The 19,186-nt window shown below is 34.0% G+C and overlaps 1 long non-coding RNA gene across 1 annotated transcript in view; it reads left to right on the forward strand.

Moving 5' to 3' along the window:
• Positions 1-19,186, forward strand: part of LOC113507443 — a 41,259-nt gene that overhangs the window by 2,626 nt on the left and 19,447 nt on the right. Inside the window, exon 2 of the long non-coding RNA XR_003401857.1 lies at positions 492-831. This is a non-coding gene — a long non-coding RNA (uncharacterized LOC113507443). The remainder of the gene's footprint in view (positions 1-491; positions 832-19,186) is intronic.

Here is a 19,186-nt window from a genome sequence, read left to right on the forward strand (position 1 = left end):
TCACATTCTCGTTAGCGCGTAGTTCTTTACCTAAAAATTGAAATACAATATTATTTTTAGTACCTACCTGAAAATATATGACAAATGTTGAATAATTAGAATTATTCAGTTCAAAAAAAATGTGCAATAACGTTGGTAGTTTTTCGTTATTGTTCGTTTTTCGTGAGGAAAGTTATTCAAATAAAATACAATAGATTTAAGAAAAAATATATACTTAGCACATAGTTAAATCTCATACTTTTCCTGTCTGTCATCATTCAGGCTAGTGCCTACAATTAAGTTTAATGTTAAACAATGCTATTTGTGTTGACAACAAATAATGTGGTTAACAATAAGAGGCGATGAAAACCGCGTTATACTTTCAATGATATTTTTAAATTAGCAAAAACTTGAATTAACAATAAGTTTGTACCTACTATGGTGGGTGTACATTGTTCGTTGCTAGTGAGGAAAATGATAGGATAAGGTTGGATGATGAATGTATTTTTCAGGGGAGCGCGTGTGGCGCGTGCGGCGGGTGCAGGCTGCAGGCTGCGCGGGCGCCGCCGCGCCGGCGGGGTGGCGCGCTAGCATAAAGTGGCCCCCGCACCTCGCGGCCTCCAGTTCAAGCTGAGACCCGCGAACGCCAACACGCTTTCGCGACGCCCACTCTCGCAGCGCACCGCCGAGGCACAACACGCGATAGTGTTCACTTGTGAACGAGTTGCGCGCCCTTTCTCTCACGCAGTGTGATCGTGCTTCGGTACGTGAATGCAAAACCGGACTACTCTCTTGACACGAGACACCTACAAGGAATCCGCAGCGGTGTGGACCTCTGAAATATATCGACAGGTGAGTTTTTTTTTTATTTTTTTTTATTACTAGGCACAGCGACTGTCTGCACTTGCGAGTTACGTCCGAAGTCGATAATTTTGTTTCGATGTTACTTTCCAATAGACCGACACCTCCTTGAAAGGAGTGTTGTCGCGGCGCCGTCCTCTGGCGCCTTCACTACTTGTCGCGATCTGCAACTCGCGGAGTATGCGGCGGCGGTCGCGCACCCTCAGCACAACTCCGTCTACCAATACTTAATTAACCTATCGTACATGCACGTTGTAAGGTTAACAACTCTGACGGTATTTGTAAATAATCAGTGACCGCCGCCGTTGTGATTTGTAAAAGCCACGGAATATTGGTTGTGGCTACGAATATTTATTTGCCTTTTCTAGATTTAACAATTTTTGTGTTCACTTGATATTACCGTGAAAAGCGGCGTGCCATTCGTCGCGTATGTTTCGTTCTTTTGTTCGGGTATTATCTACTCACGGCTGGTACACACAACACTATTTTAAAAACATAATGCAGCGAAACCATAAAATATGGATAAACAATTAAAATGTTGAATTACATTTGAAGCATTTGTAATTGTAAATAATGTTGAAATGTCTGCAGTCCTCCCTTGTATTATCATGAACGTGTATGGCAGATACATAATGTTCTTGCTTTGTACACAATTAATTAAGTAATAATTAGTGTAATGAAAGATAACTTAAAACGTACAGCAATACTTATATCAGTGTAAATATATGTACATTCAATTATGTTTAATAGTTTTTGTAACTCATAATGTATTTTTCGAACAATAAAATAACAATATAACGTTAAAAATGTATAGTCATTTAAGCAGGGATTAGGCGGAGAGAAGAAAATAAATAAACATGTGAAAATGTATATATTTGCATATTTTCTGGGAAACATTAAAATTAAATTGATTAGAACCAATAAAATTGAGCAGTAAAAAATATTACCACATAAAACATGAAACAATGTGCCGATTTTCCTTATAGTATGAATAAAAATTGTAAATTAATACTTTATCGAATGAAATACAAGGTAAAATATGGTTATTTGTTCATGCACTTAAGACATCATACTTTTCCAATATTAATCTTTAAAAAAATATACATTTTTTTTTAACTACCTATGCTATATGTAGGAAATCATTTGAGTCGCGCGAATACGGGTTCGATACCCGCGTGAAACAAAATGGAAATAAAAAACAATCTTTGCATAGATAATAATTCCATACGGTTATTTAAATATTTATTCGAGTTTCTATTTTTTTCTAACTAGAGGCATGTTTATATTGACTACAGTTAGATGAGACTGATTTAAGTTTTACCTACCCACAAGATGGCGCTACATGCGCAGCTGCAGGCTTTAAACTGTTCATTTAAAAAAAGATAGTTTGTCTTGTTTAGTCTGCCTGAAGCTTCCATTTTAAGCACTAGTTTTATCAAACTAAAAAATATAATTATTTTGTAGTCACCCAAAGATGAATAAAAATATATTCAATTTTATTAGCAAAAGCAGGCAATGACCCACCAAAGCGCTGTTCCAAATTTCGTCATAAAAACAAAAAAAAAAATGACCGTTTTATTCGACTTTAGGAACCAATGAATTAATTACGGCAATCAATATACATAACTGGGTGTAACATTTACAAATGGACTAAAGAAATATAAAAAATAAGTGACAGCTCGTTTTTAATAGCACTAAACTGATGATTATCAGTTTTATGGGTACAACTTGTTTAATGTGTACAAAAACACGCCAGCTTATTCATTTAATGATACACATTAATATTTTGTAAAAGACTTTAGTTTTCTAATTTATTTACTTCGCGTTTACAATTATTGTGGTGTAAATAAAGTAAAATGTATATTCAATAAATAAAATAAATCGAAATGTTAACCAATTACAATGAAATATTTAAAAAATGAATTTAAAATACAAATACACTTTTCATTTTTAGAACGACAACTTATGCTAAATTAAATAGAATAAATAAAATAAAAAATATTTATCAATTAAATTGAATTAATAATGGTGAAACTTCATCCAATTCTTTGTGTAATATAGTTGTTAGTGTTGGAACACTTGGAACTCAGGTCTATGTTATCATAGCGAATGTCGTAAGTAGGGTGACGACGCCAGAGGACGTGTTTACGTTCCGTCCGCGATTTCGAAACTTCTTTAAGAAGCAACGTGAGTTTTCAAAGGCTCAGCCCGTCTACAACGAATAAGCATGTTATTAAACCAGTCGTGTTTGGTAAATACAATTTTTGAAGTCGGTCTGCAGTTTCCAGATTAATCGGTGATACATAAAACACGGAACTTCCTCCTTTTCTGAAGTCTGGAAAAGTCTAGATATTTATGCCGGAAAAATATTCTTCAATAGTAACAGCAATCGTACAATAATTATTCTTTTTTGCACACTAGTTATTTATTATTGCTGACGTCAGTGTATCGCAGGAAGTCCTTTGATGTACAGAAGGTACTTAGCAAATTATATCAGGCCAATGAGGCCTTCGATACAATCATACAAGCCACCAAGATCCGCGAAGCGCGGACGAAAAACGTTTAAAATAATGCGTCGTTATTTCAAATAATCTGGATATAACTAGTTTGATCTGGCTAGATGTTGGTCGGTTTGTGCTGCGATATGTGGAGGTGGAAACCATGTTACATAAACTGAGAGTTTAACATGCCTTTAACACTAAATTTAGTTGTTTGTATTTTGAAGAAATTCAGATTTTTTTAAATCTTTATCGAACTTAGATGTTTTAATTTAAAGACTTTTTTAAACAACTTCAAAAGCGACCTCCTCAACGTTTTCTGTAGTAGGTACAATTTATTTTGTTTTTTTTTTAATTTATGTTTTTTTAAATTTAAATTTTATTTTATGTATTTAATGCCAAGTTCCCAGAAGGGAGTTACAAATGGATGGAAATTATATGTTTGAGAGAAAGGCCGTTGAAGTAACAATAGCTGTTTCATTATCTAAACCAGTTTTATTATACGCAACGTGTTAAGTTATAAGTCTCCGATAAAACTGAATTCAATATTATAACCCAATATATGAAAATCGCAACGCTTAAAATTCGTCAAGGCGTTTTTTTTTGCGAATCTTGGAAACATGTGTGTTATATAAGTAATGTAAAGCATTCAATATTTAAATTAATGATGGATTGACAAGCGTCATATTTTGTGATATAAAAAAGATTATATATGAAACATTATTTTTATTTTCACTGAAAAAAACATTTACAAAGGCTGTTGTAAGAAATTGAATTGATGTTTTTTAAAGACCACGAGTATTAAGGCATTAGCCATCGTAAATCAGTAAGTCGTTTAGGCATACAACTACGTCGTAAAAAACAACAATGTAAACTTGAATCTAAAACACTGGTAAAAGGAAAACTCTAAAATAATATAAAAAAGCAAAATAAACGCGGCAAAAAGTATTATTATTTTAAACCTCTTTGTTATAAACGCTTAGTTTCTATAATTACAATATTTCATAAATATATTAAAACCCAATACAGAAGAATTCCTTTTTAAATTTCAATGTCATGATAATTACAATCATTTAAATGTACAAGGTACGGGCAAGATTAATTTAGTAATGTAAACTTCATTACGATTTTACGGTGCATTTTTCACGTGCAGTAGTTCATGACGCGGTCGAGAAATTATACAAACCATTTTCTTTCATATAAGAAAATGGTTTACAATTTTTAAAATTTAACTTTTATAGAAATTCCATATAATTCATTGGATATTTTTATTTTATTTAAACGACGTTCTAGTAGTTACTCGTAGATCTTGTTTCACTCTTAATTTGACGTTTGGGATGTGCTTAAAACAAGTGAAAACGTAGGATAAGAACAAAAATTTACACTTGTTTAAACCATGCCTAATGACGTTCGTCACGTATTACAATGAGTACACTGTTGTGACTACTGTACCTACCACCTATGCGAGTAGATATCAAAACAATTTCAATAATATTCCAAGGAATTTAAAAGCAGTTAAGTCTACAATTCCTGTACAACGTTGCCAGTTACATATCTACATGAACCGTGTTTTATTCCTTACCTAATTGAAATTGACAAAGCAACGCCATTAAAAGAAATGAAAACATCACGTTTTGGTGATTGAATTGGCCAATTGGAGACGGTACTCGAGCAATAGCAACTATTCTACTACCTTTTTAAGTTTCCAATTTATTTTGTGATTCTAATTTATTTGTAGCTGTAAAATAACACGTAGATTATTTTCTATATACATCATTATTTTCATTATTTAGATCTAAACATTTCCTAGCAGCAATGATTAGTTGTCGAAGCCACTTGATATTAATGAACGGGAGTGATCCCACCCGCGCCAGCCGCTATCGACTTCGCACCAGAACGGAGCTTGATAGCAATTTATGTTCAATACATTTCAATAAAATAAAATACAAGTTTTTTCCCGACACGACATACATTCATTGAATGACTAGCAACATTCAAATGGAATTGACATTTTAGGATTGCGGCCGAAGATTGTTGCATGTTTGCGCATGTAGATACTGTTTTTTGTCCGGCAAAATTCAATTATTTTCCAGGTTATATTGGTCTTAAGAACACGCCTATTGTTGGCTGTAACCGGTCTCGAATGGATGCCGAGATAAGCGAAGGAACTGGTTATTTGAGTGCGTCGCCCGTATGTGGATTTGGCAATGTAGGCAAATGCACTCGGACTCTCTGTCAAGGCTTTCAGTTAATGAAAATAAACAATCGATGTACGGTGACCTATTTAACCGGAACTAAATGACCGTAAGAGTATTTTCATACCGTGCCAAAATAAAAATAAATGAAACATGTTTCTAGAAGAAAACGTGCGTTCTTATTAGCATGTCATACGCCTTATACACAACTGCAGATATAAGAAGAAATCCTGCGATATCAGTCGCCATAGTTCATTTAAATACAGATCTGTGTCAAATGTGAAAACTACATTAGTTTATTGTTTTAAAGAGAAAGATTTTCGAAGGTGCGTCAAAGATGAAATTTATGTTTTTGCAGCGTATAATTTAGGTCCCGAAAGAAAACAAGTCATTTAGGCGCGGCTCCATCGTGATTTTATATAGCAATAAAATAAAAATTTATGTTAATGTACGGGAGACTGTTGTCGCATCAATTTTGTGAGTATCGCGAGAGGTATTTATGCTCGGTTTGAGAACAAGGACCTCGGTCCAATCATGACGGCCTGAGTGTCAGTGAGTGGCGCCTCAAACAACCGTTAGTGTATCTTACGACAGTATCCTGTTAGTGAACATCGTGATCTGCGTTTCTAGGTTAACTTATATGAGAGACGAAAAACTTGTCGGTAAGAATACTGCTAGTGCGACCCAATATTCGGTCGACTATTAATCATTCTAGCAAATGAGATATACACAGCACTAATGTTCTACATCCTCTTTTTATCTATTTATTTAACCTTATTTGGAATTGCCATTTCAAGTTCCGTTTAGGAATTGATGTCGTTATTACAGGATGTTTGTTTCTATACATTATATTTATCTTTACGAAATTAAGTGGAGAATGTCTTATCAATTTTCGTGCTTTACATCCTGAAATTTTGACAAAACACCCCTACACCCGAACAAACCAAAGAGGTTTCTGTTTCTGGACCAGAATTTTCGTTTACAAAGTATTTTCTCCTGCACATGCATAAGCTCCCCATACTTCTAAACTAGTGGAACACGCACGACCTGTTTGCCTTCCTCATTAACATATAAACGGTGACAAACTATATCAAAGTGAATTCTTTATACGGAGCGCTCAAATCTTGTTGGCTTTTAATACTAATTAGTCGATAAGCGTTCAGTTTTGAGACAGTTATGTTAATGAATGGGAGATAGGACGGGTAGAGCGTCCGCTATTTAAATCTAAGGCTGCTTCCACGGCTGTCCGGTGGAGCCCTAAGGACGGATTTACACAAGACACCGTAGAGGAACTTGCAGGGCTCAACAACGATGGCCTAATATACAGGCTCAACCTGTAGAGATAACTTTTAAAGGCACTGGCCCGTAATCTAATTTGACCGCTAATATTAAATACAAGGATACAAACTGGGTTTTCCCTGATTCAGCACAATAATGAAGTAAACATTGTAGTTTTTACAAATCTTTATAAATGGGCCATCATAATACGGAGGTAATTCATTATTTTCGGTACAATGGTCCACAAGCAGATGACAAAAGTTTGAGTTTCATCGACCTTATTACAAAGCAGTTAAGTCCAATTTACAAAATCTTTAGTACCAATATTATGCGCTCCGTACTCGAAGGGTTATACCGGTAATTAATTTACAAAAATAAAAACCAAGAATCCAAATTCGTAGTCTTAATGGTGTTTACAAATACGACGAAACTTTACCTTGTTACTTGAAAAAAAAAAACGTTAACTTTAATTATTCTGGTTTGATATAACAATAGAATTGATTAGCATAATAATGTAAGCACATCCAATGCGAAACACTTGCTCGCAGATTTAACCGAAAATTAAAATGTAGTATGAAGAGATAACGTGACCAGGTTTGCAAGTAGGTAGGTCCAAATATTTGGACTAAGAACTAGTGATGTAGTACTATTATAAATGAGAAAGACTAAAACGACTGCAACCAGTGCATTTAATCACAAATACGTTTTAGAAAAGCATTAAGTTTTTTTTAATCACGTTATCTATTTTTTTCTTTTTATCTCTCTTGCGTTTAGTTTCGTAATATGAAAACTGTGATAACACATAAATACAGATGTCAAAATATATTGTGATAGAATCTGTGAAGCTGTTATTACTATGTTGCTCAGGAGCTTGTCACGGAAAGGTGGAATAAAAACAAGTATTTTTATTAAAACGACAAACACGTTTAGTTTTATTACATGCATGAATGGCCAAATACATACTTGTGTATGCGTTATGACACATTTTGCGATAATGTCAATAACGCAGCATTTTCCTTGTGCAACTTACAAACCACAACTTTAAAGATTTATGATTATATTTTTTATAATTATTATAATATCTCTCTCGCAACTTTCACAACTGATAGATTGATACTTAATCATAACTTAAATTAGTTTCAGTACTATTCATTCAGGCGTTGATATTTTTTTGTCCAATTTTTTTACTCAATTTTCTATTCGAGCTCCGAGTATACTTTAGCACTGATTGTTTGGAACAAGAAATACCTAGTTGTATGAAACGTTCCCAACATCCAAGCTCATTGAATTACAATCGTTGTACTTTTGGCCCGAGATAAATATGTGTGTACCGTCACTGATTGTGCGATCTCTTAGAATATTTTCAATGGCGTAGCGTAGTTACACGTACATATATTGTTCGTTTACTCGGTCTTCACGCCAACTCAAGCTATGTCAAGTACTTTTAAAATACTTGTATAAGCAGCATTCGACTTTTAAGGACAACCAAACACCTTATTAAATATCACTTGACTTAAATCGTTAAAGATTTAAGTTTTCTTTCGTTAAAGGCTTATTTTCTTCTTTCTATTAAATGTAGTTATACTACGTAACCTAATTCCCTCATTTTCCTACACAATTAACAGGCGATAAGCCGCTAATAAAACTTGTTACTCAGACCATTTTGTTATGAACTGTTAAATTGTAATTTTGCTAGGACCTTACTGTACATGGGGATCATTTTGTTTTGGTTTCGTGTCTTCGGTTTCAATGAACCGATGCATGTTTCTAGTCATTCACTTAGGTCTGGTTTATTAATGATCGCTTATCAGTTCATAGCTATTAATTGTGGTTTTTTAACCAATCTGTTTTACTTCCTCAGTTGCAACTAGGAAGTTGGTAGTTGTAGAATAATCTTTATGAAAATGTTTCATTATTTAACTGCACTATTTATTTATTTAAAAAAATAGGAATATCAGATCAAAATTTAAGGTTACACAGAACTTAATTAGAATAGATATTATAATTATAAAAAAAAAAACACCAATTGAATGATTTTATTCATATTAGCTGTAGCTGTTAGCTATCGAACTAAAACGTAATAATTATCGTATGTGCTTAAAATTGATGGTCGAAATAATGACAAGCGGGCTATACAGGAAACCATTATAATGATACAGGTAATTCTGGTCTAGTCCGTACAAAATGTAGTCTTCACGAGTATGGATCGTGTTCTGGCAATAATACTGTACAATGTGTGCAGCAAATAAATCGCACACACTTGAATAAATACATTGATTGTTCCTAAACTCATCGACGCACGATTGTCGCAACGAGTCGAGGCGAACGACGATCGTAAATTGATACTACGATACGCAAGAAATCCTTCTAATATTATAAACGCAAAAGTGTGTACGTAGTGAAGTTTGTTATTCTTTCACGCAAAAACCACTGAACGCATTTAGACGAAGCTTGCCAAATAGATAGTTTATAACTAGATTTTTGTCCCGATTTTATGTTCCCGTGTCATGATTATCGACTTGTACCGGGTGGGCCCGCGGGCAGTAGCTAAAACTTACATAAATTATAAAATTTACATTTTGACACAAACATCTAAGATAACACCAAAAACTCGTAAAGTCAACGACAATGTTAATTGACATTTTGGACACTAATGATCTTCCCCATTAAAATTGTTTCCTTTGGAGACCAACGTAGATGCGTCAAGTTTTTTTTTAAATATCTCTCATAGCGATAATACCTTAGGATAATAAAATAATTAGGCACATAGCTGATACATGATGATTTTTTGTTCAGTGTCAAAAGTTAATTACGCTTCAAATGCCTGCAATAAAATTAGCATTGATTATAAAGTTGCAAGACTTCGTGATAGGTGCTGAAGATTCTACGTAATTATTGGCCATAAAAATAGCCAACGACGATTTATAACACGGCGATCCGTTTTCATATATAAACATTTTGGAATTTAAGATTTTGTGAAAAAGGCAATTTGTAGAGAATCTTTGTAATATACTTCACTGCACATTAGCAAACTCAAATCAAAATTGTAATATAGTACGATTATAAATTTTATTGCCTTTGTGTTATTTAACAGCTGAAGTATACGCATGTATTTTGTAATACGTACCCATAATCAATACTTCTGCTACCCTTATCTGAAATGGCTGTTATGTAACGTGAAAATACTTCAATATGTTTTTATACATAACACGTATAAAATATTACGGTTCGATAACGAGTAGTACCCTAAAATATGGGAAACGTGTAAGTTATTTCAGCCATCGCGGTGGCAAAATATTCTTAATAAGATACTTGGATCGCTGGTATGAAGTACAAAAGGTATTTTAATTAATAGTTTTTCTGTGAGATTGTTGAATTCTTTCAGTGTTTGCGATGTTGATCATGAGATTGAAGGTCGTGAACCTAGCATAGTTGATGCAAACGATTTTGCCTGTATCCTTAGTCCTGATAAGGCCAACGAGTTATAGTTACGTTACGAAGATAATTAAAATTCTAATTCAATTATAATGCCGAGTTTCCTGCTGCGCTAACAAGATGGAATTACATTGGATTGATTGAATACTCGATATTTTAACAGTGATTTTTGTAAACTTTGTGCTGTTGTGTGGCGCTAAGCGGACGGTAATTAACGGCACTTGTGATCGTTTTGACTACATTATATACTTATTGACCTAAAATACTGCGCTCTACTGTTAACCGTTTTACTTAACCCCCTTTGGATTTGAAGTTTGGACGACACGATCTTACAGATCTCAGAATATCGTTTTGACTGGCCTGTTGGTATAGTGGTTAGTGGCCCTGACTGCTACTCGAGGTCGTGGGTTAGATTCCACCCAGGATAAATGTTAGATGAACACATTGTGTCTGTGTCTGAAATATATTAGTAGGTATGTTTTACAGTTGTTTAGTACCTAATTATAATGTGAGCTAAACTTTGCTTTTTGAGACTAGATGGTGTTATATTATTGTAGAGTGTATCACACACCAATTTATTTCGGCATTTGAATTAATATATCACATTCTTTGAGTAAATATACGTGTGAAAAATTAATTAATTTTATCACAACCTTCACCGCTATGAAATAAAATGTTACAAGTTCCGACCGGCCAATTCAATATCGTTTTAACATTTTAAGCATTTCTATTTTCGATACGCTCAACTCTCAGATCTCTTATCAAAGCGTTGTAACGAATAAATGAATGACGCATTCTCATATTTACTCATGGAATCGGCACACTTCGAAGCCGTCAAACAAGAAGAGATTATTATTTTTTTATACAGACATTCAATGCAAAGTTTTTAAATGTACAAAGCAAACACAAGACAGGGGTTGACCGTTAGGCACAGATAAACTGACATCGATTTAAACGTGTGCGGATGTTCTTATGTCTCGGCTAGAAATAGTCCACAACACGACTGAGAAATTGTTATATTTTGATATTTATAAATCGATGTTTTTTACAAGAAAAATAATTAAATAAATATAATATTTTGAAAATGTTGACGTCATCAGAGAGCGTTTAAGATCCTTTTCTAATTAAACTCCTTTTGAGAACCTACTTAGATTGTAAATGATTCGCATAATAATTCGAGTAGTGGCGAGGTGGTATATAAACACATTGTTCGGTCTGTAATGGCTTCGATATCATAACGCGTGGGTTTCCGTTTCGTCCACGTGCAGTGTTGCTTCGCGATGCCCGATGTTCATGTTCGCAGTACATTAGTTCCGACTATTTTATCGTTCGTAAAATGACTACATTGCACGTTTTAAATCTTTGAATTTTGTCTGCGCAACGTATTTTTATGTAACCTAGCTTCCTTCTTTGACTTGTTTACAATAGACATGTAAGAATTGTATTCAGTATGTTGTGATTAAGGTGCGTTGTCATTTGTTTATGTTGTCTCAACAAAACGCATTTAGATTTGACGTGGAGACGTTTGAAACCTATGAGTAGCGGAGAATGAATTAAGAAATATTGGAATAAATTGAAAAAGTTATAACCTCGAATATTCCAAGATGTGTATATTGACGTATCACCATGCACAGTTGAGTCGTGTGGGTACACAAATGTGACACACATATAATATTGTTTTTCGTTAAATAGTATGCACAACTGCATTTACAGAAAATCTTGCCATCGAATTTCTTTGTTCGTTCTCTGATGACGTTATTTATACAGTTAATGTTGTTAATTAAAATTTAAATTGAATATAATAATGTATTGGAATATATTTTTGAAAAATAGTATTTTGAGACTTTTTGGTTGCGTTTTAAATGTGAATTGTTTAGAAAACTATTTACAAATCGGGATACGCATAACGGTGGCTGATAGACATAAATATGCACAAATAAACTCACTTTATACCTGTAACATTCACAACAATGATAGCTTCAAAACTAAGCATTGAAGTTGTTTGTATAACACTACGCTTCCTCGAAATCACAACATAATCTATACTACAATATATTGAATAGAAACTCAAATATTTTGATACAAGGTTCAGCATTGTTATTCAGAAGCAGCTTAATGCTTCGAAAACAAAATACTCTCGGGGAAAACACAATCAAGAAAGGATTCTAATTAAGAGGCTAGACAAACATTGGGGAGTAAAATAACAAACGCCTAGTCGACACTCTTATCAGATCTGAAGGAAGCCAGCTAAGTACATTGTCGCATTCACAACGACAATTTCGCTAAAGAATCGGTCTCAAGAATTTATAATACTAGTTTTCACTTCAAGTGAATTTCGTTCACGTACCATATAGTGAGAGGCATACGCTAATAAGTACGTCTCGAGTGTGTGTAGCCCTAAAATAACTGTTATTCTTGCTTACCTTGTCTGAGTTTAGTCAATGACGGGTTTTCAGGTGACCGAGTCACAACAATGAATTTCTGACCAAATTTTCTTTGAGTCAACTCAATATTGCTTGAGAGAATATGTAAATAAGTTTTCAGAAATTCTAAGTAAAAAGTTTAACTTAACAAAAAGGTTTTATTCTTATTAATGTCTAAAACTGGAGCTTAACTTGAAATTGAGGCTTTTCTTATAGGTTTATTTATCAACTAATTGATTAATCTCCAACTAGTTACTATTAGCGACTAATTAAACATTATTCTACGTTCAAAGTTCATAAAATTTAACATCCAATTAGACTTGTTCACGTCAACAATAAGAACAATTTTCCCACACTATAGTTGGTGTTTCTGTTTACAAATCAGTCTATTTACGCTGATCTTTATCAAGAATAAAGTAAGTATGTTTATAGAATTATTTTAAATTGACTGCTAAATGCTAGTCAATATTAGGTTTTCAATTTGCGAGATTTCCCAAATCATTAGGTTCAATTACTTCATATTCATATGGACTGTGCAATTAGGTGTTATATTTATTCGAGAGGTTTTTTTTTCTTTGAAACCAATGCAAGCATCTTCAAGGTTTTAAGCCAAAAATCCATCCATAGAAACAGTATCACCTATCCTTCTAGGGAAAGTTCTTTTTAACTATTTCAGAATCTCGCCGATGTAGAAAACGATTTAAAACTATCTAATCTAAAACCAAGTTTAACCTCCACACGGATAACTACGTAAGCTTAACAATGTTCCTAAAACTGTTGGTTCCAAAAATACCAATTAGTAAAAAGTCCACCGGCTAAATTATTTCCATCTAATTTGATGCGAAACGAATCGGAAATATGATACACTCACGATTTGTTATTTATTAAATTGAACATAATCGGTCGCAATCTACCACGTAATTACAAACAAAAAATAACCGATAAAACTTAAACACCGACTTCAAAACGAAGACGTTTTTCCCTCCAAGAAATTTAAACATTCTTGGAATTCTTTATTTGCACAAATGCAATTCTTTACAAAGTTGTCATAAGTGGAAAGGCAACGCCTTATGCAGTTTCTCCGAACATCTTCATTAGATTTTAAAAAACACACATTTGTATTTGTTATGTACTGAAAACATATTGTTATTTGTTTAACCGCTACGTCATTTTGTCGAGCAAGTGTTAGTTGCCAAAGAATAATAAAGCTTAAATGTTTTCTGGTACGTATCATTTTCCTTTTGTTACGTACAATGTGTTGTAGAAAACATACTTACAAAAGACGTGACAATTATGGTGTACAAATATAATGAGTATGAATGAGGGCTAGGCACGTTCCGGATAGAGCACTGATATCGAGCTACCGTTTATTGAAGTAACAACAAACTGAACATAAATCAACACATTTATGTCAAAAAGAGGTTGCATTATCTTAAAAAAAGCGGGTCTTGGAGGGATTGTCACAAGCATTCAAGTCACATGCAGAAGACATCCAGACTTGAATACGCATTCGTGGATCGCACAAAGACGATCATAATTATGCAGAGATTGAACCCTTTACACTTCTCGCTCTATGAATTTGACCTATACCATCGACTATAGGTGCATGCAACCTTTTAAATATGGAACTAAACAGCGACCACTACCTTTGTAAATCAATTAAGGTTTTAATTTGAATACATTTCTCTTGACCGAATTTACTTTGCGTGACGATCCTTATACATTTGGCCTGAAATCACGGATTTATAGTGTCGTGCTATTGAAAGTCATGCGGGTTCAATCGGATGCGATGAATCGCCTCGTTCTGACATAAACAATCTACAGCCAGGTACTTATCTACCGCGTTAGCGTCTCGAGACTAACGAAATGGTTTGTTTAATTGTACAATTATTTTTATTACTCTATTGTCTTCCGACAACGTCTGCCGAAGTTGGAACAACAGATAGGTCTCTATTCATAGCGTAGTTATTTCAAATTGAATCGGCGCAACTTTTAGGGATACGTATACCTAGGAATGGCAAATTTATGACGCTTAGTATATAAAGAAGTTATCTTCTAATTTTAATAGCTCTTATTGTTCTAAGAGTGTTCAAAGTTTAATCTGTATTAAACTATACCTACGTATGGATGTATGAATGTATTTTATTTTATGGTGACTCGTGCGTTTCATCGCATGACCCACTTCAACAATTATTTTTTAACCACTACGTTGTTTTAAAACCATAAAACTAATGATAAGCGAGGTTTATTGTTGCATTTTTATCAAGCTCAATCAATTTGATTTAAAATCCCGCCATTCGAGACGGCGCGGCTCGCCCGGCCAAGCTCGTGTAATTCCCATGACATTCATTCATCGTTGACCAATGACAGCTTCAATTGTTTATCATTTCGTAGAATTTATTTGCTGTCAGTGCCACGCATCCTCCTAATATAAAAGTTCAAAAGGTCGAAGGTTCAATCACAAGCAAATAAAAAAAATTAGATTAATACATAGTTTTCTAGAAACTGTGACATTTTTTTCCGGTCGCTCAGTACTTGTTTCATTAAACATTTCAATCGTCTTAAAAACTACCGCAAACGTTACACCCGCGTTACGAGTTAGCACTTACCTAACAACGAAAATGTTTACAAAAACTGTACATTACGCTGCTCATTGATAACCGCAATAATACGGGCCAAGCTATAATCCAAACAATTTGTTTCCGGCACGGTATTTAAGGTACTGTCATTGGAAATATGCTATAATCATAGACTGTTGAATGAGCCCTTGACTCACCAGATAAAAGCGACGCACATTTTGGGACATTACATATTTTAGAGGTCGCATAATGTGTTCTAAATTGTTGAGTATTGTAGCCATCACTGTACAGCTTTTTACTTATTTCTAACAAAACAACAACATAGCTGCAATACTAACAAGAAATAATAAGGACGGCTACTAATGATACAGGCAGTTCTATATTTCCTTGAATAGTGTTTTTATCACTACGCTGCATCTAAAAGATATGCAACGATAAATATTTTAGCATAATGCTAGGACCACGCAAAGCGGTCAAGAGTACATCTAATACCATCGCACCTACATTGTATCTCGTTAGATAGACATTTTTCTTATACAATTAAGATGTATGAATGCATTCAGTGGGTGCAGAAGCGGATAAGCGTACTTGCAACGGCAAACGCAACTATTATTAGAATATGCTGTTGAGCCTTGGAGACTTTTTCTAGAAACAAGTTTCCACGGAAATTACTCAAGCTAGTCAGCAGATAGGCGATTCATTAGCCTTTTTTATAATGATCATTAAACAATGGCCCGAGGATCTTATTCATGTTGGTTTCAAAAACTGCGTTTCGGGTTTTCATACATTTTTTTTTCTATTAATCCGTAGCGGATGTTTGCTCGGTCGGTTCTCGTGAGGTGTCAAGTCACGGTTCGTATCCTGACAGTCCTAAGAAATCCGAACATATTTAAATTGTAATCTGCACTTGGATTTACATAAATATTCCATTACATGGTTTTGTCTTCAAGTTGTTTAGTATTCACATGTCTTAGGTCCCTCCTTCGCCAATTGTGTAGAAGTCAGCATTTAAGCAAATTTTTTTATGAAATCTCCAAATTGTCTAATAGGTCATGAATAAAGACCCTATAGAATTAGTATGAGACTAGAATCGTATACTTCGTAAGCTGCTAAAAGCCTCAAAAGAGTTTTTGCAAGGTGAGGTTACTTTAAAATACAATTAGGGTCGCGACAATATTGCGTATAGATTTCTTTTTATCCACATTTTAATGTCAAACACCTTTTGTAGTTCGTTGTACCTACATTCAGTCATTGACACTCGGTGATTGGTACCTCATTGTACTAACGTCTGTAAGAAAGTAACAATATGTGCATTTTCCTCTCTTGTTCTTCGTAACGGTACTTGTTGGCTTGGGTTCAACTTAAACACTGACTAAACTGGCTAAATACATCCTTAGACCCATCACATCGAATTTCAAATTTAAACCAAACGTTACAAATCAGGAAATGATGAAACGTAATGATAAATGGAAAAGTTTTTAATGCAATAACTCCTATTCACAAGTAAATGACTTCTGAAGACCATTAGATTTTTTATTCTGTCTAATAACCGTGTTTACTGTCAATGTCACTCAAGTATGATGGTTTGACGTTTCATTCATGGAAATCCATAGAATTTTATCCAACCGAAACATATTATAGTTGAAAATAAACTTGTTATTATTAGCGCTCACACTTAACTGTAAAATTATGATTTCGCTTATTATTATAGTTGCACCTGTTTTTACCTTTAATTAATAACTGTTCTTGGTATTGTTATTGTGAATCGATTGTTTATTTACAAATAGTGTGTTGCTAAATCATACAACCACCTTTGGGTAATAAAAAATAACCTTAAACTCTGTGTGATAGAGAATGATTTTGATTGAATAACTTTGTGACCATCCGAACTACGAGTATATTACTAGCAAAGGAACTTGGTGACCGAATTAACAATTGCCAAAACATTATTAGAATTAAGTATAATATTGACTTGGGCACGAGCGCGCTGTAGACAATGTTATGTCTTTATGAGATCGTATGTCAAATATTTTTATATGACCCGCGGCCTATACCTTGACCACATCAAACACGACGCGTCTATTTCATCAACAAATTTAGTATAAATCGATTATGTAAGTTTTGAGCACTAGTTAAGAATCAAACAGATATAAAAATAAGTGTAAAATGAATTGATATAAGAATGTATCTATTAAAATTGCCATAGTAGTGTTAGTGATAAAATAGTACTTTTACAGCTTTTAATTTGCAACATACATGTGATTCTAAATTTAGCTTAAAATAAACGATAATTGCATACAGATAAGATTACTAATCTATTCATTATTTTAGTAATTTACGTTTACGAGATATTTAATAGCGCATAAAATGTGTAGATAAAGTTAAACATAAGCACATTAAGCACTAAAGCCATCCACACTGGTTAAGTAATTATGAATTCAGTGGAGCCCGTTGTTCATGCAGAAACCGTGGTACACGTCTAAAGTTGTCGGTTTACAACGAAAAAGCCTTGCAACAAGGTTGTTTCGGCGCGATGCCGCGTGTTTGGAATCCATAATAACCTTGCAGAATATAAACAACACAGACTACGTGCCTCTCTGTCTGACCAACGACACAGACAGCTGACCAAGTGAGACAGGAACGGTTTTCTAAAACTCATCTGTATTAATTTTATAGACATTTTAATGTGTTGAGGTAGCTGCGTATGCAATTACATAAATCAGAGACTTTGAAGGCGATTTCAACAGAGCTTTTAATTGTATTATCATAAAATCTGTCCTAATGATTTTCATAAGGTTTAACGAAAGATAAACAGGTACGGTACCTATAGCATATCAATGGATAAAAATTCTCATCCGACCAAACTTTGTCGTTAAGTATAAACATCAACAAAACTTTCCTGCCTCGCCTGCGGGTCAATGAAAATGATGAGCGAATACATTAACGAGTAATAAACGATGAGCCAAAAACAAGTCCCAGAGGTTGAATAAATAAAATATGGTCAGTTTGATTGCAGGCTTCCCGAAACACATACCGTCACGTTTAACTTGATTTTCCTCGACCATTGCTTACCACCACCTTTTCAACTAAGCCTCTTGTAGCTGTGGGAAGGAGAGGTAGCTCTACGTAGGTAGAGTGTTGTCTCGCATCCACTAAGTTTTGGTGAGTTCGTGGTAGGCCCCCAGTCCCGGAGAACCAAAAATAGCATGTACCGGTTATTTTGAGTACAGGTTTAACATCGAACCGTTCAATTTCGTTGGAATTACGTTCGTAAATGTCTTACGAGACTTTATCTGTATTCGCTAAGGTAAAGTTACGGTTAATTGATGTGTACAAATAATTTAAAAGCATTTTTTAATTTGTACTTGTATGAAAATTTGTGGCTGAGGTTTTTGTGAAATGCAACAACTGCCTGACTTGTCTCGACATCAGAGCAATTCTAAGTCTTCTTGCTTATTTTATTATTAAATATACAGCTTCGTTAATTAAGTTCCCTACCATTAACTCTTACTTTAAATAGAACATATTAAGGTACAAAAATAGCCTATCAATTCAAAATAAACAACCTCTTAATGCACGCATAAAGTGCAACCATATTAGAAAATGGTATACGATTAAACTATTTTTAACCTTATCTACATAAAATAGAATACAAAATTGCTTTATTCAGTTAACTTCAGTTTGATTAATTAAGCCATTAGCAAACGATTACGACTGCGCACAAAATTTATTTTTAATGCTACGAATACAATATTTGAAGCTAATCTCGGCATTATCTGTTTTCATGTGGCCTATTAACAAATGGATTGAGGTCTATAAGTAATTGGTTGACCGCAACAGTCTTGTTTGATTGATTCATTGACTGATGTTATTATGAAACGACAAAAATAATTATAAATTAATTATAATAATTTAGCATTTTTGCTTATACACGGCGA

The sequence above is a fragment of the Trichoplusia ni genome, unplaced genomic scaffold, assembly GCF_003590095.1.
Source record: "Trichoplusia ni isolate ovarian cell line Hi5 unplaced genomic scaffold, tn1 tig00002118, whole genome shotgun sequence".
Classification (NCBI taxonomy): domain Eukaryota; kingdom Metazoa; phylum Arthropoda; class Insecta; order Lepidoptera; family Noctuidae; genus Trichoplusia; species Trichoplusia ni.